Consider the following 27,642-nt stretch of genomic DNA (forward strand, 5'->3'; position numbering starts at 1 on the left):
TAAACATAGAGATGCAACAGAAATAAAACTTCATTTCATTAACATCAAAGAACTTAAATATGCTTACATACAAAATGGAATAAACTAGCTCGAGTGATGTTAGCTTATCTTTGAGAAGAGATGTGGCAGCTACATGCCTCTAAACTATGTTACAATGAGGCTCAAGGGACTTTTTATTATTAAACAACAAAGGAAAAACATAAACAACCAAAACCCTAACCCTAGGAGATGGAACACTAAGAGTTTGTGGGCCTCGTTGGGGTTAGTTGGGCAACCAACTTCCCGAGGTAATAACTTGGTCATATGATCTTCATTTGGTGTGTACAATACTTGATTGGAAATATCTCTTTGAGTACTACAAGATTTATGGCTTGTTGCAAACCTTAAAAAGAAATCATTTAGGGGGTCAAAACAGCTCCGGAAGTTCAAAACCCGAAAAAACTGCTAAAAATAGTAATTGCTGCTATAATCAAGGAAACTGATGAAACTGACTGGAGATCTAGGTGGAATAGGCAGGTGGCCACCAATATCCACCTGGATCATTCCTCCCCCCTTAGGAAGCAGTGGTACCCATTGTGTGCAGAGCCTCCATGAGGTGAGGAAATTTCTATTGAACCTGGTCCCTGGTGAAGAAGTTGGCATGATTTGACAACTCGATATAGATGGATCCTCTACTAGAGAGTGTTCTTGATTTGTGCGTCTATGATCTTGTCAATTGTGGCCCATTCGATGTAGCTTGGGTTGAGCTTTATTTGTGTCAATTACTTAGTAACGTTGAATGTGTCCAACAATGGGGGAAAGTATGGTCATAGTCGATCCACATTGAATATTGGGTGTAGGTGAGGGAATGATGGAATGTCGAGCTCAAAGGTATTGTCCCCTATCAGAGCAAGTGAAGCTTGCGGTGGGTCCCAACCAGGCGCTCCTTCTACAAATTTAACCAAACTTTTCACCCATCTGGAACTTATGTGGCACCCGATGTTGATCATGATGTTGCTTGTACTTAGCATTGGCTTTGTCCAATATGTTAGGGACCTTCTAGCAGATGTTTTGAATGTGCTCAATGAAGTTGTAGCCCTATCAGCTTCGAACTGGACATGAGTAGAATCTGCCTGAGTAGCTACAATTGGTCTGGCCACATCAATGGGACATGGTGGTTGGAATCCCAACCCCACCTGAAAGGGGTTGCGGCCATTTGAGCTATGGAGAGCTCTATTGTAGTTGTCCTGGACATAGGGGATGATTTCATCCCATGTGTGTGGATTCTTCAAGTTATACACGCACACAATGTGCATTATCATCCTATTGACGACCTTTGTTTGGCCATCAGTTTGGGGGTGGAAGGTCGTGGACTTAATGAAATTGGTATCTAGCTTCGACCAGAGGCTTGACCAAAATGTACTCAAGAGCATGCTATCTCGATATGAGATAATGGACTGTAGGATCCCAAAGTGTACCCACACTCATTCAATAAGAGTTTAGCAGTGACTTCTGTTATGATACTCTTCTTGCAGGACGCCAGAATGGCCATCTTAGAGAATTTGTCAGTGACCACGAAAATGTAGTCATTTCCATGCTTAGTAGAAGGAATATCTGACATATAATCCATGGAGATAGATTCCCAAGGCTGACTAGGAGTAGGCAAAGGAGTATATAGGCCTTGCTTCTTCATTGTTGGTTTGTAAATGGCGCAAACAATGAAAGATCTGATGTACTTCCCAACATCTTATCGGAGGTTCCGCCAATAAAAATACTTTTGTAGCAATACCAAAATTTTATCTATTCCGAAATGTCCAGCAACCCAACTACAGTGCGCCTCCCAAATCATCTTGGCACTCTCGCTTGAAGGAATGCAGAGGCGTCCCATGTGGCATAACAGTGCACCCTAGAGGTGAAATACAAAACTTTCTTGCCCTCTGGGAGCATCTGGTATGTGTTGCTGAATTCAGGATTGCTCTTGTAAAGATGCAGCCACCCAAAGTCTCATGTCCACAAGAGTCGAACACAGTGGTCAGTGCCATGACCGATGGTCGGTTGAGACAATATACAACATTATTGGTGTTTCCCTTCTTGTACTTGATGTTCAAATGGAACTGTTGCGATATGTGGACCATTTCTAATGGTGATTGTTTTGTAACTTTCCTTGTGTCTGTATGAACTGCATGGGTCGGTGGTCTGTGTGGATGACCATTTCCTTCCCCATAATGTTATGTTTCCATTATCAGCAAACCTGCACAATGGAATACATCTCTTTGTCATAAGTGGGATACTTTCAGACTGTATCTGAAGGTGTCTCACTGTGATATGTCATCGAATGCCCCTACTGAGTAAGCATGCACCAATAGCATAGTTGGAGGTGTTTGTCTCAATTTCAAATGGTTGTTGCAGGTTAATGTGAGAACTGATGCAGAGCAAAGGAGATGATTCAACTTGACAAATGCCTTCTATTGAGATTTAGATGAAAAAAACTTTGTTTTCACTCTGACCTTAGTGGCTTAACTCAAAGTCCAAGTGATATGAGAGAATCCCAACATGAACCTACGATAGAAATTGGCAAGACCCAAAAAGTTGCGAAGCTCTATTAGAGTGGTTGGGGCTAGCCAATCTCAAATAACTTGTATCTTGGTTGGGTCCACATGCACACCCCACTCATTAATGATGTACCCCAGATATTGAACCTGGTTCATACCAAAAGTGCATTTCTCCAAATTGGCACACAATTTTTGTTGTCACAAGGTTTGGAGGACCTATTGGATATGGTGTATGTGCTCTTCCAACTCTGGCTGAAAATCAGGATGTCATCCAAGTATACTACCACGAACGAGTTGGTGAAGGGTCACAAGATGTCGTCCATCAGCCGCATGAAGTTTGTGGGGGAATTTGTCAACCCGAAAAGCATGACCAACCATTCCAAAAGCCCCTCCTTGGATTTGAAGGCAGTCTTCCATACATCGGAGGGTTCGATTGGTACCTAGTGATAACCACACTTCAAGTTGATCTTGCTGAAATATTTGGCCCCCTTGAGCCGGTCTAGAAGGTCATCAATCCATGGGATTAGATACCTATTCTGGACAATGATCTTATTTAGTGACCAATAGTCAATATAGAGTCTCTAGGTCCTGTCCTTCTTCTATACTAACACGATCAGATTCCCAAAGGGTGATTAACTTTGTATGATGTGCCCTTTTTGCAACAGCTCTTGAATCTGCCTCTTTATTTCATTATTCTCCAAAACAAAGTGTCGATAGATCGGTCTATTGGGTAGTGGCACACCTGGCGTCAAATCGATGGAGTGCTTGACCTGACAGTGTAGGGGTACCCCTATGGGTGAGATGAAGATGTCCTTGTACTCCTCCATGACCTTGTCCATCTATTGCTACCATGCATAGGAGCCTTGTCTAGAGGCCGTGGATGTGGCCACAATCTTCTTCTTTCCCTAAGGGTGAATCATAAGGATGAAAAATTTCTCAGTTTGGGAAATGATCTTACTGCATTTCTTCACAATGATCAAAGAGATGACGGTAGGTGGTGCTACCTCCAGTATCATATATAACTTATTGCCTAAAGTAATAACAGTAGTGTGAGACCTAGACTCATACACATCATGACACTTCCACAAGTATGGTTGGCCTAATAATACATTGCAAACTTCAAGAGGAGCAAAATATCAAAGTACCTCATCTTTGAAGGGCTTGATGATGTAGGGAAGGTGACACTGTTGGCTGACACAAAGATCTCGACCTCAGTCAAGCTATCTAATGGTGTAAGGTTGCAGGTGTGGTGTGGTCAATAGGTCCAACCACTTCACAACCTCTACTGAAATGAAGCTCTTTTGGCTTCCGTTTTCGACAATGAAATACAATAGAGAACCCTTAACCCACATCTATGAGTGGAAGAGTCGCTCCCCCTCCTCTGGATATTCGAGATCAATATTCTAGATCTTGGTAGTGTAAATCGTGGCACTAGGTTCCGCATAGATAATATTCTTCCCTTTGTCATTCCCCTTGTTGGGTTCTGACTCAGAGTCAGAACATGGATCTAATTCAGAAGCCTTCAACTCGACCACCAGTGACTGCTTGGATCGACACTCACTTATGTTGTGAGTGGGGCTCTTATGGAACTCACACCATTTTCTTCTGTCCTTCTTTGTCTTCGTGGTTATGTTCTTTGCTTGCAGCTTTGGCGGGTCGTCATGGGTGGCCCGCCTTGGATTTGTCCCTTTTTTCTATGGTTTGGGGGTGCCTTTCCCTAGCTTCAGATTCACAAATCCAAAGGCTTGCTTCTTCTGTTTAAATTTCTACTTGATCTTAACAATGTATCGATAGGCGACACCAACAGAGGAGATGTACAAGAACCTCATCTCATCCTGGATGTACTTATGTAGATAGTCGCAGTACTTAAGTACCAAATGCCATTCAGAATCCTTGATACCCAACTTCGTGTGAAGGGTATGAAAAATATTTGTGAACTCTCTCACATCTTAGTCTCTTCCCTGCCACAGGGTGGTCCACTTTATGTATTTATATTCATATCTCCCAACAAGGTAATATTGTTCCTTGATGGCGTCTCAGAAAGAATTCCAAGTGGGTGCTGCTAAAAATAGTGAGGGTTCCCTCTCGTCCTTCTGTTCATTGTAGGTTTCCCACCATTCCTTGACATGGGGGCGGATTTGAGGAGCACAAAAGTAATCTTTTCCCAATTGGAAAAGTCATGAACCGAAAAATATACTTCCAATAGATTTAACCATCTATATATGGTGTTTCCATCTATCTGGCCTTTAGATATGGGGATGTCAAAGTTGACTTGTACCTTAAAGGAAGTGGTGCCTCCAGAGTGGCTGCTGGATGAAGATGTGTCACCTGTGGGTAGCTGCCGAAGGATCTGGGAAAAGTTGTCCATCATCACGTTCCTTTGTCACTCGAGGGCTTCTTTGAGCAATATTTGAAAGGATCTCCTACTCCCTTGTCTTTCTTTTCTTCTGCCATGGGAGGTTGTCGATGTTTGTGAGGTTGGTCTTGCAAAGGTTCAACTAATTCAAGCCCTAACTCCTTATACCCTGACCTCTTTGGGGACATGCAAACAAAAATAGAGAAAGAACAGACTACTATGATACCACTAATCTAGACCTATGCAGGAATGCAACAGAACACAGATATAAACATAAACACATAGATGTCATAGAAATAAAACTTCATTTCATTAACATCAAAGAACTTAAATATGCTTACATACGGAATGGAAATAAACTAGTTTGGGGATGGTAGCTGTTGGGAATAGGATCCCCTAAGGACAGTTTTGGGGCTAAAAGCCCATATTTTGGGTCAAGTTTTGTAATAAAGTGTAAATTCTCTGCATTTTGTGGTCACGGAGCGTGAAGGTGTCATGAGTCATAAAGGGTTGTCCACCCTTAATTTGTAAAATAAAGTCAGCTATAAAGATCTACCCATGGTCTGCAGACCATGGGATTGTATAAAAAGAGCTAAGTAAGTAAGCTCTAAGTAGTTTTTAAGTCATAAGTTGTAATATAAGTCTTGAGCGATAAGGAGAGAAGTCTAAGTTTCGGGTCGTAGCGTAGGTAGAGGCTCTGCAGCTGAGTGCGCAGAGGCCTAGGGTGGAAGTCCACAGCTGAGTGCATGGACCCCTGTAGCTGTGTGCACAGGGCGGATAGAGTCTGTAATCATCTGAAGATATCAATAAAGAGAAGTATTCTACAAATTCTGTGTCTTTATTTCCTGTTAATGCATCTTGTCCTATTGTGTATGAATTTCATTTATAATGCTTATGTGGTGTGCGAATGTATGTAATTACGTTGGTTAATTGAACACAAGTAAGGATATTTGTTTACACGGCGCTAACTGTGATCGTTTAATAAGATAAGTAAGACACTTAAGCTAGTATGGGAATCTGCACGATACTCGAAAGTACTTGAACCATAGGTTAGGGCTGCGCGAAGGCCAATCGTACCCCTTCGGGAAGGTACTGAAGCGTGGAATAAAGGGCTAGACTGATAGAGCCCTAGAACTTAACAACTTGCACGAGAGCAGGAATAGAAGGAATAAACCAACATCACGACCATCTCAGGATGTGGAAACTTGGTTCCAGCATCCCCCCATACTGCTTCGGGTGAGACTTTGGTCCGCGCTCTGCAGGCTGATGCTGAAAGGGCCAGTAGTGTAGGGATTTGATTGGTTAACTAAAGTTGAACCTGAATTTAATTTGGAGTGCGCACGTGAAACATTCATGGAAGCAAAGAAGAGCTTCGCTGAGGCATCCACCTTAGGGAGAAAGGATACGCATAATCAAGAAATGGACCCTTCTATGCTTACAACCTTTCTAGAGACCTGCATGAAGTTGTTGCGTGACAACAAGGTTGTGAAGGGATTACAGGAGCTTATAAATAGATGCGTCGTAAACACTCTGGGTGAACTGCGCGTGGTACGAAAGATTGGTAAGCATAAAACAAGGACAAGACAAGAGAGGAGGTTGATCGCGCAGATAGGAGAATATGAAATGGATCGGGTTATTTTGGATCTGGGGTCAGACGTGAACGTCCTATCGAAGCAGACTTGGGAACGAATGGGAAGACCCATGCTACAGTGGTCTCTAATTCAGTTAAGGATGGAAAACCAACAGAAGATCATCCCCATGGGGCAACTGTAAGGGGTGACTGTAGATATTGAAGGCGCGAGCGCGGTGTCTGACTTTGAAGTAATAGAAATTGTGGAGGACAGCAACCCCTATCCTGCGCTCCTTAGCATTGATTAGGCTACTGATATGAATGGGGTAATCAACCTAAGGAAGCGAAAGATGATATCTGAGAATAAATCGCTCCGCATAATAATACCCCTAGATCTTGCTGAAGGATCGCGCTATATTGAACCAGACTGCGATTATGAGAGCGATGGATTTAGACTATATATATAAGATAACAATGCGATACCAAGATTGGGTGAATCCAACAGCAGATGGACGAATTACATGGGATCGTGAGAGTTCCTACACCTCAAACTCTGATGAAGAATTAGAGTGTTGGCAGAATCGGTTACATGAAGTAACCACGCTAAGTTGTAACATGATGACCCAGTCGCTACACTGTGTGTCGTCAAAGGTAAGAAATATGCCCACTTATGATGGCCTGAATGATGTAGATATATTTTTGGATGCATTCGAAAGGGAGGTACCAGAGAAGCAGTGCTTCCAGGCTTTGGACTGGGCACTGCGCGCTACGCCCACAAGGTGGTGGGGTATGCACAAAGGTAGCTTTGATGATTAGTGTGAATGTAGAAGGATGATGAGAACATGCTTTGGGAAGCCGAAGGTACGAATGACAGACAAATATGATGGGAAGGAGGATCCATGCGCACACTTAGCCAAATGGGTTGAGGCTTATGGAGTGAAGCCCCAACCTGAATGGGTGTACTTGTTCTATCACACCCTTGATGTCATCCCAATGAACTAGTACTTGGAAACAGAGCTCTGCCATGGTACAAGTGAATGGGATATTTTGCGAAAGGATTTATAATGACATTCAGCTTTGAAGACAGGTTTGATTGTATTAAAGAGGCACTACAAGAAGTGAAAGCAGCAATCTCTAGGATACAACAGGATCCTTTGGACCTAATACAACCCGATTGGACTACTTAGCTGAGTCATGCATTAAAATGCTATAACGTGACCACTGAAGAAGAAGATGAGGATCCGCAAAAATTAACATCCTTGAAACAGAAGGTCACTGCGAGATTGAAGTACCGTGGATTGAGAATCTTGATACAACCGTGCCACTAAAAACGAAACAGGTAAATATTGGTACAGACGCCGAACCCAAATTCGCAAAGATTGGAGATTGCTAGGATGACGTGATGATAGATAAGGTCACTGAATTTCTCTGTGAATACTAGGATTTGTTTCCTACCAAGTTTACGGATCTAAAAGGGATAATAGGAGACCTAGGTGTTATGAAGATCACGTTGAAGCCTGACACGAAGCCGGTTAAGAAAAGACCTTACCATCTCAATCCAAAGTATAAGGAAAAGGTCCGCTTAGAGCTAGACAAGATGCTCGCGGCAGGCATCATTGAGCCTGTAGAAGAATCTGATTGGGTAAGCCCAATGGTGGTACAAGAAAAGAAGCAGAAGGATGAAATAAGGATATGCGTAGATCTCAAGAAGTTCAATGATGCCTGTGTACATGATCCTTTCCCAACTCCGTTCACTAATGAAGTGTTGGACAATGTAGGTGGCCAGGAAGCATATTCCTTCACTGATGGGTTCTCTGGGTACCATCAGATCAAAATCGCGCCGGAGGATAGGAGCAAGACGACCTTCGTGACTGAGTGGGGATGTTTTCAGTACACTGTAATGCCTTTCGGATTGAAGAATGCGCCTGCGATTTTTTCGCGCATAGTCATTGCTGCGTTCAAGGAATTTATTCATAAGTTCCTGGAAGTGTACTTTGATGACTGGACTGTGTTTGGGCTGGTGAAACGCCATGTGGAAAGTTTGCGCCTGATGCTAGATACCTGTCAAAGATACCAGATCGCGCTCAATCTGAAGAAATGCTTGTTTTGTGTTCCTTTTGGGACCCTACTAGGTCATGTGGTTTGTAGATAGGGACTGATGGTAGATCCCGCGAAGATCACGGTGATACTTAACTTAGAAGCATCGAGGAGTGTGAAATAGTTGCACACTACCCTAGGGCATATTGGATATTACAAAAAGTTTATCAAGGGCTATGCCCAGATCACTGCGCCTATGGAGAAGTTGTTGAAAAAGGATGTCACATTCTGTTGGAACAAGGACTGTAAGAAAAGCTTGGATGTATTGAAGAAAAAGATGGTCACCGCGCCAATTTTAGTCTTCCTGGATTAGAAGAAGGAGTTTCATGTACATGTCGATGCGTCATGTATAACGCTGGGAGTAGTACTGACATAGGATAGTGGAGGAGACTTTGACCATTCTATAGCGTTTGCAAGCAGAAGATTATCCAAGGCAGAGAAGAACTATTCCACCACCGAGCGCGAAGGGTTAGTCATGGTATACACACTCCAGAAGTTTAGACACTACTTGTTGGGTGGCCATTTTAAGATGTATATGGATCACTCTGTGTTGAAATACCTGGTCAATAGGCCTGTGTTGGGGGGCAGAATCTACAGGTGGTTTTTATTGTTCCAAGAGTATGATTTTTAAGTTATTGTGAAACCTGGACGACTGAATGCGGGACCAGACCATATGTCGCGCATTGAAACAGGGGAAGATCCCACTAATTTGGAGGAGGGATTTCCTGACGCGTAGCTATTTGCAGTGCGCATCGCGGATGGCCATTTTGAGGATATCATACACTTCTAACGACAAGAACTGCTCCGGAAGGATACACCATCCAATAGAAGGAGTTAATGGTGCGCACGGTAGACTTTTATGTCATTGTCGGGAATTTGTACAAAATGGGGTCTGATGAGATATTGCAATGATATGTACCGGAGTTTGAAAGGAGTAGTATCCTCGTGGATGCTCATGGGGGTGCCGTGAGAGGACATTATGCAGGGAAAGCAACCGCACAGAAGATTCTATGTGCAGGGTTGTGGTGGCCAACCCTCCATTAGGATTCAAAAGCATACTGCAAAGCATGTGATGTATGTCAAATGACTGGTAGGCCATCGCGGAGGGATGAGCTGCCTTTGAAAAATGGGTGATATATTTTGTGGGACCCATTCAGCCCCAAGGGAAGAAGACGGGAGTGAGGTACATTATCACCACAATGGAGTATTTGACTCAATGGGCAGAGGCACAGCCTATGAAGGATTTCATAGGTGTGACTGCTGCAATGTTCCTCTTTGAGTATGTACTAATGCGATTTGGATGTCCAAAGATTTTGATGAGTGATCGCGGTACGCACTTTCTGAATGAGACGATCAGCGCGTTGGAGGAATTTCAGGTATATCACCAAAAAACCACACCTTATCACCCGCAGGCTAATATGATGGTGGAAGCATTCAATAAAGTTTTGGAGAATGCGCTGACCAAGGTTTGCAACACTCAACGAAGTGATTGGGACTTGCACATATCTATAGTAATATGGGCCTATTGGATGACATGTAAGAAGTTGACTAGACAAACACCCTTTAGGTTGTATATGGTATTGAAGCAATGATGCCCATGGAATACATTGTGCCTAGTCTGCGCATAGCAGCACTCACGGGTATGATGGATCACAGAGCCCTGGAAGAGAGGCTCACACAACTGGCTGAGCTTGAGGAAGAAATATTTCTAACTGGATTTCACCAACATGTCCAAAAGCAACGCGAAAAAGCATGGCATGATCGACACATTAAGCTGCGCACCTTTAAGGTAAATGACCTAGTTTTATTATATGACAACAAGTTTGATAAATTTCCAAGGAAATTCAGAATGCACTGGTTAGGGCCCTATGTCATTAAGAAGATTACCGACGAAGGAGTGGTTCAGTTGGTTAAATCGAATAGAGATCCCTTCCCAGGAAAGGTGAATGGCAGTAGATTGAAGCCATACACCGGTGGTCCGGCCATGTGACTATATGAAGGTAGCCTAGTCTTAATGCTCCAGGCAGTTGAAAGGAGGCGCAAGACTATAAACTACACTACCCGGGTTGGGGAGCTGCGCAATTGGAGGATTGTGTGAAGCAAGGAAGTGTCATAGGGTTCGCGGCAGTGCGAAGGGAGCTGCGCTACCTAGGAAGAAATCATGTAGGTTGGCTGGAAAGTAACCGTTAAATTCAATATTCATGATTTAACGATAGAAATGTGGCCAAATGGAGCGGGGAACTAGCATTTAAGATGAAATTTATGAGTCAGATCCTTGAAAATCTACTTCCAATCCAGCATTAATGAACTGAATGTGGGGGGAATGGTCAGATTTGAATTAAAAATGCCCTATAAATTACAGGTGGCTGCCTAGCAAAAAACACTTGGTATTTTGAGCATTGAGTTGTTGAACTCTCAAGTGCACATGAACCAAAAATTCTTCGAGGCTTTGATAGCGAGTCCAGCGTTTGCGAACTTACCAGAGACGTCGCAAGCACTATTGGAAAGAATTATTTCGGCACCCACAAAAGTTATAGATACCGAAGAAATAGCAGAGGAGTCAGTGCCAGAAATTGTTATGGAGGCAGAAGAAGCTGCTCCAGAGGTTGCCGAAGTATTAACGGAAGTCCCTAAATCACCAAGGACGTCGTGACTAGATCCCACTCCAACCAAGGAGAGCACAAAGGATAATAAGGGAAAGCAACCTATAATACCGATGTGCGCATCGCCAAGAATAAACCCACCGAAGGACAGGGCCATCGCATAGGAGAAGGGAAGAGCCATCAATCTGGAGCCGGAGGAGGAAGAAATCAAAGACATCTCAATGGATGATGAAGATGTGGGAATAGACATGGAGGAAGTTGAAGCCCAAGGTGCTGACCCTATCACTCAGTTTCCTAAGTACGTTCCTCCACACAATGGCAAGGCCAAGGTACCGAAAGATATCGACGAGAGCAAGGTCCCCTTACAAACCCCTCTACTGCTAAATGAGATTTTTTTTGAAGGATCATGCTTGGAGCGGGTTCCTCTGTTAAAAATCGAAGACTGGGACTTGGATGACCATGAGAAGTTCCCACACTTGTCGACTGAGCAACAGATGTGCCGCATTATTGATACAACCACCGGAATGACCACATTTGAGCCACGGAGGTGGCTCAGAGGAGTAGACAAGGTTGCTATGCTCAACATGCTATGGGTGTCGCACTACAACTGCACCCTGATTATGGTCTTGGTCATCAAGCAACTGCTATGCTTAGTGCATGATGCGTGTTTGTGGCTGAAGGAGACAATACCCATCATAGATAGATTGATCCATAGGATCACACGATTGCCCTACACAGGAGAAAATTCGGCCATGATATTTGGCGAAAAAGATGGTGAGCAGGCCCTTGCAAAGGCCATGAAGGAGAAGTTTAAGCTAGTGAAGAAGCCATGTGGATATGCCATATCAAGCATCATTGACCCTGCTGTAAACGTGGCTACGCAGATTTTAGTAGGGAAGGTGATGAGGAAGTGTCACGTCAATGAGGTGTCGGCGGTTATTATCACGCTACCAGCCCAGTGCACTAAAGGAGTTCAGTTCAATTGGGAAGACTATCTCCACGGTGAGCTCCTTGCAAACTGCCACGAAGCACAAGAGCTCATTAAGACATTCCGCTACATGTGGCTCTTGCTGTTGATTTTTTTGGTGGCATGGGAGTTGCCAGAGGATAGTCAATTCCCTTCAGTCGCATCAAACCTACCAGAAGCAACGAAGTACACTTCGCTGTGGGCAACCAAGGATGTGCAGCGCATCAAGGATAACAATATCTTCTGGATCTTGATGGAGATGAACATCCGCATGGCCATCAATCGCAAACCATGGTTGTTGCCTACGGTGCTTGCCAATATGCAGGGCTACACAGAGTTTAAAGCAGATTTTCGCCATGTGTCCATCTGGGCGTGGAAGGACCTTGTGCAAACATGCTATGATTTGCCTTACCTAGCAACAGATGACACCACTGATCCATTACTTGATCGTTGGCCAGTAGAATGGCGCACTATAGCAGACTTGGCGATGGGAGGGAGCGAGTTCGCTGCGCAGTGCAAGAAGGAGGAGGCTAAGCTCAAGATTACGCAGCTGGCCAAAAAGAGAAAGAAGGAGGCCACTAACTAGGCCCAGGTGGAGCGTGATGCCACTCAGCAGGTGGAGAAGAAAACATGTGAAACAAAGCTGGGCTCTGACAAAGGCACGAGGTCACCTTCACCCAAGACAAAAGAAGAGACGGACAAGCAGGCAGAGCAGCACGGCGCGGACCCACAGGCGACGTCTGCCTGCATCAAGCATCCAAGGGAGCAGGAGAACAAAGGGTCTAGGAATAAATCCAATGCCACTAAGACATCATTAGACCCAATCATGCTCACAGAGGGCGACTTGCATGAAATTGGAGACATAGTGTGAGATGTCAGCGCAGAGGCTTTACAACAGTTTGAGCAACAGCAACAACTAGTATTGGGGGCTATCTAGACAGGTATGCAGGAGCTGCAAACCCGCGTGTCACATTGCTTTGGGTGAGACTTCGGTCTGCGCTCTGCGGCTGATGCCAAAAGGGCCAGTAGTGTAGGTATTTGTTTGGCTAACTAACGTTGAACCTAGGTCAGGCCCCACGCAGCCAACAATAGCTTATCTTTGAGAAGAGATGTGGAAACTACATGCCTCTGAGCTATGTAACAATGAGGCTCAAGGGAATTTGTATTATTTAAAAACAAAGGGAAACCTTAAAAAACCAAAACCCTAACCCCAAGAGATGGAACACCAAGATTTTGTGGGCCCCATTAGGGTTAGTTGGATAGCCAATTTCTCGGGGTCATAACTTGGCCATATGCTCTCTATTTGGCGTGTACAATACCTCATTGGAAAGATATCTCCGAGTGCTACAGGATTTGCGACAGGCCCAAGCCTACGATTATAGTCCTACTACGGACCTCAAAAAATTATCGTTTAGGGGGTCAAAACAACTCCGGAAGTTCAGGACCCGAAAAAATGCTAAAAATATTAAATGTTGCTATAATCAAGGAAACTGATGAAACCAACTAGAGGACTAGGTGAAATAGGAGGGTGGCCACCAATATCCACCTAGATCACTTCCCCTTCTCTAATTTGAATTTGGTGGTACCCAGTCTTTTCAATTTTAGAGAAATATCTATCACCACTCAAACAATCAATCAAGTCATCAATACATGGAAGTGGAAATCTATACCTAATTGTAATCTTGTTTATGGCTTTGGAATCGATGTACATCCACCATCCTTCTTTGGACTAAGAATTGTTGGTATGACATAAGGACTTAATCTTTCTTTGATAAAGCATTTATCTAACAACTCCTAAACCTACATCTTTACCTCCTCATTTTCTTATGGATTCATTCTATAGGCTATCTTGTTTGGAAGACTAGATCCTGGGACCAAGTCTATGTGATGGTTGATGCTTCTAACTTTGAGGAAAAATGTTTGGTAACTCATCAACAATTATGTTAGCAAACTCATCCATCATGCTTCTAATTCTTCAGGAAAATCATTTAAATTAGTGCTTGTAAATATTACTTGAGACTTCCCAATTAGAGCAAAATGTACCTCCTCTTTTTTTACTTTTTGTAACAATTCTTTCCCACTCATCAGTAATACACTTGGACTAAATTCATTTTCGGCTTCTTCATTTGGAAAGGAAACAAAGTATGTTTTTGGCCATCTTTCTCAATAGTGTATGTATTTTTCCTACCATCATGGATGACTTTCCTGTCCTATTTTCATGGTCTTCCCAACAAAACATGGCAAACATCCAAGAGCATCGCATCACACACACTTTCATATTTTATTTCCCAATTCATAAATCCACCTTACATTATGTTTATGACTAAAATATGACTATAGTTGTAATCGTCATTAATGAAGGGATGAATCTGATCGCAAGTCCCAATTAGACTAACTTTTGTTTGAGATAGTAACCTTCAATCGATATGTGGGCCTGGTTGCGACTTTAAGGGTAAGGAATAATTTTTTGAGTTGTATACTCTATCTATTGTTAGTGGTGTTTTAGTTATTTGATTAAATTTTAATAAGGATTCATTGAGGATTTGGAAGATTTATTATTAGAACGAATAGAATAGACAAGTATTAACAAAATTATTCGCTTGAATATAAGTAGAGTGTAAGATGATTGTTGATTTGCCAAAATATTGATCTAATCTACAACCACAGAAAATAAAAATAACATCATTGCTGATCAATTAAATTTTTAAATGAGCCTTGATATTTTCATATATCTATGTCTATGTTAATATGCAAGACTTTATACAATACAACATCAACAATTTACCATACATGAATAACACATATATCTCCTAGACAAGTGAATTATATTCATCAACAAAACAAGTCCTTCATTACATAATATTGCATATGGGGCCTTCAATAGAGGCATTCAATGTTATAACCTTCTCCCCTATCCCTTCCTCTTTTCTTTGGAGGATGTTTCTATTTTTATATTTTTCTAAACAAATATAAAAAGGGCCTTCAGTTAGTGATGCATTAAGCGCAATGGAAACATTAAAACTTCTCTAAAATCCCTTGTTTTAGGTGCATGTTCTAGGCTGTGTGAATTTTTAGGATTTTAGAAATACTAGGATCTTCCATCTTTTGTAGCTATTTTCTTCCCTTCAACACTTGATCTTCTAGTATCTACATGTTTGTATTCATCCTCACAGTATAACAACAAATTTGTGTTTCCTCTCTAGTTGGAATGATGTTGAACTTTTCAATGGATTCTTCATTTACCCTTTGGATTTGTTTGATCTCGGAGACTGTCACAACTCAGACTTTAGATATTTCGTTAAGTAATGGTATGGTAGAGGAAAATCGGGATAATACCTCCAATCTTCTGAGTTCCCATTCTTCTATCATTTTGGTGGTAACATTCCACATTCTTCTAGTTATTTCAATGGCTCTTGTCAATGTTATTTTTCTTTCTTCATGTTATGATCTCCACACGTTAATAAGAGATTGGTCCTTCCCTTTTTTCTCTTTTCTTAACCATGGAAATGAATACAAATCATTCACGTGCTTCTTTTTCCATTCAATAATCTAATCGAAAGCTCTGTTGGATCTTACATAGGCTTGTAATTGAGTCATCAATCTCATGGGTTACTTATTCAATTGTATGAAGCAGTCTTGAAACTGTTGCAATTTTTCCATAAAAGAAATTGTACTTTTTGGAAGTCATTATTATCTCTAATCGTTTGAGCCTTCAGTACCTGGAGGTTGATTTCATTCTTATGGGCTTGCTCAATCTTCATGCTAACATATTTTCTATGACTTTCTTCCAAGACCTTCAACTCATTAATGTTGGCTTCCTTGATTTGTGCTATATGTTCTTCTAATTTTCTAACTTTTCTCCTGATTAAGTCATAAAAGACTTTGATAAGGCTATATGAAGTGTCTCCAACCCTTCATGTTTCTCAGCTTCCAATTTTTTCCTTTGGTCTTGTTACCAACCAAAATGGGTAAGCCTATAGGAGAAAACTTTTCTCCTGTTCTTCACATCCAACTGTTAGCCATGCATGCCTTGAAAACCACCACTAGCCGATGATATGCCAATATATCTCTGCCACTTGCACGTCCATATTCCTCTCGCCCATTTTGAAAGAGCACATGGATGAAGGTGGGCCTCTGATCAAAGGGAACTTTATTCATTTTGCAATCAAAGTTTTCTCCTTGTTTGTATTTAGGAATTTGATATGGATTATGGCATGACCTAGAAGAAAGAGGGGTTTTGACTGTGATCTTGTTCCCTCACCTTAAACAAGGTTCTAATATTCTATCATAGTCCAGTGGGAACTACCCTAATGGCCCAATGGGTATGGGGGGGTCTCTACTCGGGAAGACATGATTGGGATAACATAGTTACATCTTCTCTATTCCATACTTGCACTTTCCATTATATGTTACGAGCCCTTATCTCACATCTGTTATTTGGTTCAACTAACCATTGGTTCTCTAGGATTTGGAACCCATACATCCCTATACCTGGGTAGAACTTGGAACATTTCCTTGGGGGTTTGATGCAGAGAAAAGAAAAGAAATAGCATATCATGGCCACAGAACAAAGAACAAAAAAGGAATATCAAAATGCAAAATATGGACATGACATACAAATTAGCACATGATTAAAAGCTTAGCATGAGCTTTACCTTACTAATTATGGCCATCACCTGGTTCCTGAGCACATGTTGCTCCATTACATCATAAAATTAATTATTGAATGTTTCATCCCTGATGAGCAATGAAATGACTCATCCTTAAGGGGTAATACAACTTCAATATCAATCAAAGCAAGCTCTAACCCTTTGAGTTACAAACATTAATACAAAGAAAAATCAAGAAAAAGTAAAAGGTACACAAGAGGGGTGGAAAAACAATGGCTGAGTTGGTAACTCATACATAAAGGATTTCTCCCTTCTCACATATATACAATAAGGATGTGGATCACCATAATGCTAGTCCCTTTGACCATGGAACTTGGCCATTAAGTCTTCTCCCCTCCATACCATCATTATTATTCACTAACACCTATCAATTGAATGGTGGATTAAGGAAATGTTACTTCCCCTTAGGGGTTAGAAACACCTAATAGGGTTGTCCTTCAGCCACTCTTACATAGGGAGGAGACACCGTTAGGAGCTCAAAGCCCTAACTTTTAAAGGGAATCCTCATTTGAAGTGTTAAGTAGCTCATTACATTCAAGCTTGGTTCACTTAGATGCAATAATGATTATTGTCCCTAATAACTGGTTGATTTCACTATACTTTATGTTGTGATTGTCGGGTGGTTCAACATTCCATGATCTGGGCACCTTACCCACAAGTACCTAGGCCATTAGAGAAGTATATTGACACCCATAGGTGAATCATTGATAGCCTCGGTTTTCCGAGTAGAAATTACACATCACATATGATCCTAGGCACCTCCTACACCAAGGATGTTCTGCAAATTTGCAAAACATTTGATGGTTCTTTAGGATGATACACCTAGACCCAGAATGGCCCCAAGCTAACCTTAACACCATATGAGGGATGGCATCTGATTCAATTTCCAAATGATGATGGCCTCACCTTCAAAGACTTTGAAGGGTTAGTACCACCTAGAAAGCCCTCAACGTTGGTGTAGAGATGGATACGTTTTCACAATTGGAGACCTAGGAGACCCCTTTGTGATGCCCTAGCTAGATTTTGGGGACCAAAGAGAGCTTTTGATGAGGATTTTTTTGTTTTTGAGTAGCATCAGGAGGTATTCCTGCATGCCAAGATGCCTCCTAAGTTGGCCTAAAATATTTATGAAAATAAAAATAAAATTTCATTTTTTATTAGGCTTTGTGTAAGCTTAAAATGGACAAGTCAGCCGAGCTCAAGTAGAGGCGTGTCCCTTGGGGTAAAAACACCCATTCGACTTATACACACACACACACATTAGAGAAATTTTGAGTTCTAAAATGGGCTTCCCAAGGAATATTATAAAATAATAGTGGAAATAATAAAGTAAGATTAATAATATTAGATTACCTCATCAAGAAAAAACTACTTTTTCAACTCGCATTTTCAACTTATTCCTATGGTTGACATCATCATATTAAATCCTATTGGTTCTTATAAAGTTGATTTTTAATATATTAATAAATTAATATCATAATTTAAATATTATTGTTCAAATATAGTCGTTACTTGAAATTATGTCTCTACATTGCTCTCTATTTAAGCCTTTGCCATGGTCTACCTCTTCATTTGGTCTTAATGATGAACCACAGTTGCTGGTCCGAAACATGTCAGCGAAAAATTTCTCTTATGTGATTTATACCAAAAGATTTTGTTTAATTCATTATGGATCACAGAAGCTTGAATCCAGAAAGTTGATTTTTTTTTGCGCATTTTTTTTAGGTCCATTTTTTACCTCAAAATTTCTCTAATTATACACACACACACATAATGTAACATCTTCATTTGACCAATACACAAATATCTTATATAGTAGCCACACGTGGGAGCAGATAGAGGATGAATTAACTTAAGTTTGGGCTTGGATTTTTGGCACAAATTTCTAGATAATTTTGGAATTGTAAACCTTGTTGAAGAAAATTTCTCCTAGAAGAAGATTTGTTGGGTTTTCTCCCAAGTATTGATTTCATACGAAAAAATTGTTGTCTCGATTGTGTGTGGTTGTCTCTTTATGATCTTATTGTTCTCGTTTCATTACTGCCAATTTTCTGTGTATAATTGCTCAATGATATCAATGGTATAAAGATAAATTATTTAAAGATCATTAGCTATTAATCATTAGATCATAAAATTGGTTTCTACTATGTATCTTATAGAAAATTCAACATGGATAAGATCCAAGTTTGGGAAAATCTATATGCCTTGACAAATTTGAATAGCATCCAAGTAGGTTGAATTAGCTCTGTGAGAAGTTTTGTGCTAGCCAAATTCTAGAAAAGGTTTTGTCTACTAGGAGAGGTTTGAGAACTCAGGAAGGAGGTCAAGGTCTAATAGAAAAAAGACCACACGTAAGGAGCCTGGGGAGAATTATTTTTGAGGTTACAAGAATAGAAGGCCACATGCCGAAGGGCCGATGGTCGTAGGGCCACAAGCTTGAGGGTCTAGGGTCGTAGGCCTGTAGTAGAAAATTGTCTGAGATGGGGTGTCCAGATGATTTTGATTTCGACTACAGCTTAGAAGGGGACACAAAAAAATCAAATTTACAATCGTTAAAGCTGGTGAGCAGAGCTCAAGCACTAATTGTAGAGTTGGTTAGATTATTCGGTCATGTTCCCCCTGCTTTCACAAACTGCTTCTATGCTCCCATTCTCTTTGATCTCAATATTACAAATATCCAAAGGTTTTTGAGTAGCTAATTGAAGTGAACTCTGATTTGAGGTTCTTCCTTCTATTTGATGGTATTGTTCGATATTATCAAAAGATGTAGTACACTATCTTGATTATTTTCAGGAAGGAGTGTATGTGCAAAGTACCATAGAGAGTGTCATGGAGAATGAGGATGGGCGACAACTGTTAGTTGAACCCTTAGTTCTTCTCGAAGTTATGTTACTCTTGATGGATCACTGTTTGAATGGTGGTGTGAGGGAGCGACTACTAGTTGCATTTTTTCGTACTAAGCATTTTTTAGAAGTTTCAAATATTGATCGGTTATGTGCATTATGCCATACATTTTATCCTATACCCACCTCACCTTTATCATCCGCGACCACTTTTGTTCCTTTTCATTAAGATTCCCCATCATCAGTGGTGCCAACTATGATTTTAATTCAAAAACCAAAAGACTTGTTTGAAAGATTCCCTATATGCAAACTAATTGTGGTTGTATTGATTAGCCACTTGTTCACAAATGACTTGTACAATTAAGTTCACCATTATCAAAACCCTGATCAGTGGAGAACTACATTGACATCACAAACTAGTTGTGTATTTATACTATTGTGTTATTCTCTGGAACTTCTTATTAGTGGATATGTGATGAGGGGGAGAGATATTTAAAAGATAATTGGATCCTTCCAATCTTCATGGAATTCGTTGGGGATCTATCTTTTTCATGGGAAATATACAAGGTTGCATTGTCCTCTACTCTTGCATCAACAACAATTTGTGACCTTTTTGACAAACACTACTTCAAGGTTAAGAATTTGTAAATGGATTTGAGGAGTCTTTTTTCAGACAATGTTTTAAGCCAAGATTATATTATGAATAATACTCAATATATTTTTTCTTGTATGAGGAACTATAATGTGACTCTTTGTTGTCTTTTACTACATTGATCTACAATGAATAAAAAAAATGAGACTCTATCATTGTTGTGGGAAATAGTCACAACGTGGGTGAAGCTGAGTTGTTGTCATTGTTCTTAGAAACTCCAAAGCTAGAGTTTGAGTTAAAATAGGTATAAAATGAAATTTGGAATACAAGAAATCTCATTGTCAACAGTTCTGGACTCATGTTGCAGAGTGCATGTAGCAACTCTCTAATATCTTCTCTGGATCTAAAATTTTGTGAAATAAGATTAAGGATGAAAACTTACAACAGTGGTTTAGGAACATGTCCATACATACTTTTGATCAAATGGACCATTCTGATCATGGTAGAGGCCTTGTACCATGGTGGAAGTATTGAGGAAGTGATGACTAATAATGAAGGCTCTTTACACCTGATAGAAAATTAAATCTCATTGTCAACAGTTATGGACTCATGTTGCAGAGTGCATGTAGCAACCTCTCTGATATCTTCTCTGGATCTAAAATTTTGTGAAAGAAGATTAAGGATGAAAACTTACAACAGTGGTTTAGGAACATGTCCATACATATTTTTGAGGAAATGGACCATTCTGATCATGGTAGAGGCCTTGTACCATGGTGGAAGTATTGAGGAAGTGATGACTAATAATGAAGGCTCTTTACACCTGATAGAAAAGTTGAACAGAGATCATAGTATTCAACTTGTGAGTATGTTTCAATGTATGAAAACTTTATAAGGAGGCAAGGCTCAAGATGGAGTTGATAGTAACCTACAACCCTCAACAATTTCTTCTTTAATCAAGAGATAAATACTTCCAATCATAGCTTTTTTTGCCTTGATTATTATCATTATTTTTATTTTTGGTTAGCCTCTTGTCCTTGTATCATTTTTATTGGTTATAATTTTTCTTCCAATATCTCCTAACTGGAGTTTGCAAAAAGGAGGAATAGGTACATTGTGGAGGTTTCCAAGGTGATAATTCACACAGTATATGGAAACATACAAGTGAGTGTTGTGGCTCCAGGAAAGAGGGAGTAGACTATAATGAAATTTTTGCTCCAGTCGCCAAATGGTCAGGTTCTTATATGGCCCAGAGGCTCCAGCGTATCCTCAGCAAGAGTGATTGGTGTTCAATAGGGAGAAAATGTACAGACATCTAGGACCATGCTAGATGAACATAAGAGCTTCCAATACCAAGAGAGGAAATAGTCAAGAAAAATGGAAAGAGAAACTTTCCTAAAGGAGGTCATGGGTTGAGATTGTCAAGATGCTCAGAGATAAAAGGTCCCTAGGAGAATATGCATTATTTGAGGAGACCATGTTAGATAACAGAAGAATTTTCTTACATGATAGAGGGAGGCTACATAAGGACTTTCTTATGTCACAAAGGGAGTAGTAGTGGGAGGAAGATTTTCTTCCGTGATAGAGGGAGAAGCTAGGACTACCATAGAAAGGCATGCTTCAATGTTAAAGGGAGTTGGCCTTGGAGATTGAAATGAAGGATTATGAAAAGATAAATTATTTCTTGGGATTGGAGATTTAGATTTGGTGAATCTCATAATGCACATGATGTTTATTGGATCCTTGATGTACCTAGTTAACATTGGGCTAGATATTTGGTTTGCAGTGAGCACTCTGAGTTAGTTTATGATTGATTTGAAGCATGTACAATAGGTTGCAACAAAGAATGTGATGAGGTACTTGCATGGTATAGTTGGATATGTTCTGAGATATGTCTTAGGTGGTGGAGTAAGGCTACAAATATATATGTATTTAGATTAATTAGGTTGTGTTGAGGACAGAAAAAGCACCTCGAGGGTTTTTCTTTAGCTAGGGATTGGCTATCCTAGCTTAGTAGGAAGTAGAATTGTGACACACTTAGTATATCATAACCAATGTCACAAGTAAAGAAGAAGTGTGACTTTGAGAATTACCTGCAGGGCTATTTGATCAGGTGGAGATCAAATGTCACTTCATATGAGACATGGTATAGAGAGGAGTAGTCGAGATCTAGTACAAATACATATATGAGAAAATTGTAGAAATTCTCACCAACCCTCTATCTAGAGTGAAGTTTGTATACTTCGGAGACAAGCACGGTGTGACGCAGAATGACTCCCTAATTGAGAGGGAGTGTTGACGTATTTGTAGGACTAGGGAAGAACATCTCCTGAAGCCATAAAGGGATTTGGCTAGGACATAAGGGACTTTGACCAGGGGAGACGAATACATTCACCTGAGAAGCTAGAGGGGATTCATTAGTTCATAAAGGAACTTGACCAGAGGTGAATGGCCCAAGAAAATTAAAGGATTGGACAGCTCTTCTCCTCAAAATATAGAAGGACTTGGCTAGGTCATAAAGGACTTTGACTAGAGGAGATAGATGTAATTCACCTAAGAAGCCATAAAATATTTAGGGTGAGGGTGAGTGTTCCAAGGGCAGATTCTCTACTGAGAAGTTATAAGGACAGGGTTTCGAGGAGGACATGGCTAGGTCATAAAATAATTTGACCAAAGGATATTGATACATTTACCTGAGGAGACACAAAGAACTTTGGCCATAGGTAAAAATACCCTATATACTCACATTTCCTACTCTAGGATGGAGTGATTTATAGACATACATCAACATAGAAAACTCATGAACTTCTCTTATGGAGGAGAAATTTCAGCTAAGGGGAAATATGTTGCAACCAAGGAGAATACGTCCCTCACTAAGAGGGAGTGTTGATTTTTGTGTAGCATCGAGAGGAATTATTGCATGCCAAGAGGTCTATTAAATCGGCCTAGAATATTTATGAAATAAAAATAAAAATTCAATTGTTTATTGGGTTTCATGTAGGCTCAAAATAGACAAGTCAGTCTAGCTCATGAAGGGACCGTCCCTTGGGGTAAAAACACCCATTCTACTTTTATACACACACACGCACATAGTGTGACATCTTCATTTTACTAACTTTGTATTACACATATATGTTCTATAGGAGTTGCACGTGGGAGAAAATGAAGGAAAATTTGACTTATGTTTGGAATTGGATTTTTGGCATAGATTTCTAGACAATTTTGGAATTGTAAACCTTGTGGAATAAAATTTGTCCTAGAAGAAGAGTTGATGGGTTTTCTCCAAAGTTTGGGTTTCCCAAGGAAAATTCGTTGTCTCTATTGTGCATGGCTTCCTCTTTATAATCTTATTTTTCTCATTGCATTACTATTAATATTTTTTTGTGTATAATTTCTACTATGTATATTGTAGAAAATTCAATAGGATTTGAGGGTCAACCATTAGATCATCATTTTTAGATGTTACTACATCACACTTGGCACCTTATAGCATCAATGCTTGGAATTTGGAGCTCAGTTTATGAATTATGTCATCGCTAGAGGCCTTAAGACTCACACATTCAATATTTTATTTGCATGTATGTCAAAGCTAGTTGGGTTGGCTTGTAACCTAAGGGTCTCATTGTTATTTTACTTGTTAGTAGGGGATTTTAGACTAAATTACAAGTCACCCTCCTCATATAAATAGAGGAGAGGACTTTTCATTTTCATCATCATCACTTATGACAATTCAACCTCTCTTGGAGGATTTCAACCTTCTTGTACCTTTGGAGATATGTGATCTATGAAGATTTTTAAGTGTTGGAGCTATATTCTTGTCTTTGGAGAAGTTTCCTTTGATAAATGATTGGATTGTACATGCATATTGTATTGTAAGTGCTTTATTATTGAAAATTTCTAATTGTATGTCTAATGTATTCAATAAATCGATGATATAGGGTTTTTCTATTACGCCCTAATTCAGTGAATATCAATTGTATGAAATCTAAGTCTCATTGTCACATGCTTTACTCATTGTATGATATGTGAATGAAAATCCCCACGGTGAATCTTACGTTATCTATCTGAAGTGAATTTTAATCCCTCACAAAGGCAATAGTTATCATTTTGTTGCTAGGGAATAAATAAATCCTTACTCATTTGCAAGTTTTAGCCATTCTTAAGAATCCATAGACTCCATCAACCCTAAGACTAGGTGCTAGCCATGTTTTTTTGGTGATCAAGTCATATTTTATCCAAAAATTAAGTTTCTCTCTCTCTTTCTGTAATTCGGCCCTCTTAAGGCCAAGTGACCTAATTAGGTCTTAGTGTGAATTAGCTAGGAAAGGGAACTTTTGATCTTGTAAAGTTTCAACATTCAGGGTTGTAGTGGTTTCCCCAAAATCATTCCTCTTGGTGGCCATTCTTTCCATTTTCATCCATAATTTCTCTTTCCCTAGTTATTTTCCCTAGGATAAAAACCTAGTTTGGGTAAAGCTTCATCTTGAGGGATTGTTGAAGGTTTCATGTGCATTTTCCTTGCTAATACTCATTATTGGAAAGTTTGTCTTTTAACCTTGACCTTGGGGAATTCCTTTTTCCACATTATTACTCAAACCCTAAGTCTAGCATGCCTTATTTTGGATTTTTTAAGGGAAGCGCATTGCCTCTTCTTCAGAACTTGAGCCTTGTCCTTAATTTGAGTCCTCCCTTAGAATATTTTAGGTCACATTATACCTTTAAGCAAAGAACATCTCTTAGGTGACCTATCTACTAGGACTCCTCCCATTTGTGAAAATCCATAAAGAGTAGGGGGTAGTAGTAGTCATTACAATGGGCTACTACCTTAATGTTCTCACTTGGTCTAGTGATTTCCTTGTAAGGTACACCTCCACAAGGCTTACTAGATTTTGTGGCAACATTTTTGGCATTTTTTCTAGGGAGGAAGTGAGTCTACCTCCCTGCAATCTGAATATTAAGCTTCATTCCTTTGAAGGGGAAAAAATCTCTAATGATAAGATGGATCCTTTTTTGCCAACTGCATTGAAAGAATAAAGACTTGGTTCTTCATTTAGTGTTGGCTTATTGGGGCCTGACCCAGGTTCAAAAGTGTTTTAGCCAAACAAATCCCGAAACTACCAGCCCTTTCGGCAACAGTCCGTGGAGCGCAGACTGAGGTCTCACCCGAGGTAGTATGGGAGGGTGCTGGAACCAGGTTTCTGCACCCTAGGGATGTCTTGATGAGGGCTGGAGAGTTCGCGGATCGATCTTTCACATTTGTATTTTTTTGCGCAGCTATCTGACCTTCGCATAACCCTTCTACCGAACATGAAGAGGCACTATCTAGATCCCTTACCCTTAGTATGTTTTATTATAGATCTAACTTAATTCAGTAGTTTTTAGCAATCATTCAATATTCGTAACTAGTGCATGCAAGCATAAACCTTAAAGAGATGCATAAAACATAACAGAAGAATAACCACACAGATCTACGAGTGGATGCACAATATTTTAGAAACACTTATCTTTATTAATCTTTTGTTCTAGTACAATCCAATTCCACCCTGCGCACTCAGCTGCAAGGGTCCGCGCACACAGTTGCGGACTCTACCATGCCTCTGTGCACACAGCTGCAGAGCCTATTCTACTACTACGACCCTCGACTCGGACTTACAAACTTAGAGCAAATATCTCATTCAGAAACCCATACCTTTCAACATCAGAAAAGCTACTTTCTACACTTAGAGCCTCACTCTATTTATACATTCCCATGGTTCGCAGACCATGGGTAGGCCGACACATTCTAGATTAAATTACAATATTTTAGGGTGGACTACCCTTTGACTTGACTCATTACAATTTGCACTCTACACACTTGACGGAGCCTTTACAATACCAGTACCCAAAATTGTGGGCTTTAAGCCCCAAAACCATTACACAGGGGATCCGCTACCCAACAGGCCCCCAACACAATCATCGTGACTTGTCCTGAGTCACTCGTCGGTGCGGCAAGACGCGCTTCCACTTTGCATTCCACCATCCCTGTGAGTGACACACTACGATCTGTTGCTCCATCCTTGCCTCCTGCAATGCTTCTTCAAGCTCCTGCTCCATTTCCCCTACTAATTCGCTTAACTGATGATGCTCATTCTGCTCTGCTCGGTTAACACAAAGCGACCCCTCATAGGATTTTAGCTCTAGCTGAGATGTCAAAGGCGTGAACTTTTTGTGCAAGAGCAGCAAGCTTGTGATCTCTGGTCCAGTATACTCAATGTCTGTTGAAGCTTGTGTTGCATTTTTGCAAGAGAGATGTTGTTGTCCGTGAGGTCCCAATCTTCAAGTTTCGTCGTGGGCACGCGGCCCAGGGACGCACTTTTCAACAAAATTCTGTCTTTTATCCCAAGATTCACCATCTTTCCCTTATCTTTCATAGATCACTTACCAGACCACAGGTTTCGCGGCGACATCCAGACCAGTCCTGCTATCTGTCTGGGAATTTGCGGTACATCTCCCACCGCTAGCGTTGGGCTCGGCACTGTGGCCTTGGCTGTCAACCTTACGCTATCCCGAAGGTCCTATGTCTCTTTTGGCAATGTCACAACCACTAGGCTTACTCTGAAAGCATCGAAGTTGGACAGGCCCATATCTATCGAATAGTGCAATAACTTAAGTCTCAAGATGCCATAGTTGGTTTGGTGGATGACCAGCTGTGATTTATAGGCCTATTGATATTCAAATTCGACCGTTCCCTCCTTTTCTGGCTCATTAATGCGATACTGGCGGTAGATCGTTTCAAATCCAGTTCTGACTCTGTGTCTTAATTGCTCGTTGTCCGCTCCTCGTTGTCATAAATTGACAATCTTGTCATGAGCAGTGGCACCAATGGTCACTTCCTTGTTTATCCACACAGTAGTGTAGCGCCTTATGTGCGACCGCGACCCTTGGGACGTTCCGACCCTACGTGCACCCCTGTTGTCGTGCAGCTCCCTGACATACTGTTTTATAGTCCCGCACTCTCTTTCAACTGTCTGGAGCACTGAGACTGTCTCCTCTTCGGCTAGTCAGGTGGTCGCACCCCCTTGGTGCACTGTTATTGCTTCTTGGCGAACAACCCGCAACACGGTCTCTATTGTCACTATTATGCACGCTGCTGGATGTGGCGCACTCTCCTGATTTCCCTCGAGAGTGAGGCGCGGCCTCAACCACGGTATTCAACCAATTACCTTGCAGTCATACTCCTCCAATTCATCCTTAGGTTTGCACGTATTTGGCTGCAACTCTCCAGGTTTTTCATTCAGAAATTCCTCTTTTAATTCCTTTTCTAGCTGTTTAATTTCTGCGTCCAGCATCATATTCTCCATTCTGAGTAGTACCCTGTTTCTTTCCAATTCACGAAGTTGCGCATTCCCTTGCCGAATGGCTTCCTGAATCCCTTCA

General features: G+C 40.7%; 1 protein-coding gene and 1 pseudogene across 4 annotated transcripts in view; one reads left to right on the forward strand and one right to left on the reverse strand.

Moving 5' to 3' along the window:
• Positions 1–27,642, reverse strand: part of LOC149219893 (glutamate receptor 3.3-like) — a 134,700-nt gene that overhangs the window by 33,768 nt on the left and 73,290 nt on the right. The gene's annotated exons all lie outside the window — the stretch shown is intronic.
• On the forward strand, positions 19,275–20,763 carry LOC149219894 (uncharacterized; annotated as a pseudogene).

The sequence above is a fragment of the Pinus tabuliformis genome, chromosome Q (assembly GCF_031772625.1).
Source record: "Pinus tabuliformis cultivar Carrire ecotype Pingquan chromosome Q, CPIR1, whole genome shotgun sequence".
In the NCBI taxonomy this organism is placed as follows: Eukaryota; Viridiplantae; Streptophyta; class Pinopsida; order Pinales; family Pinaceae; genus Pinus; species Pinus tabuliformis.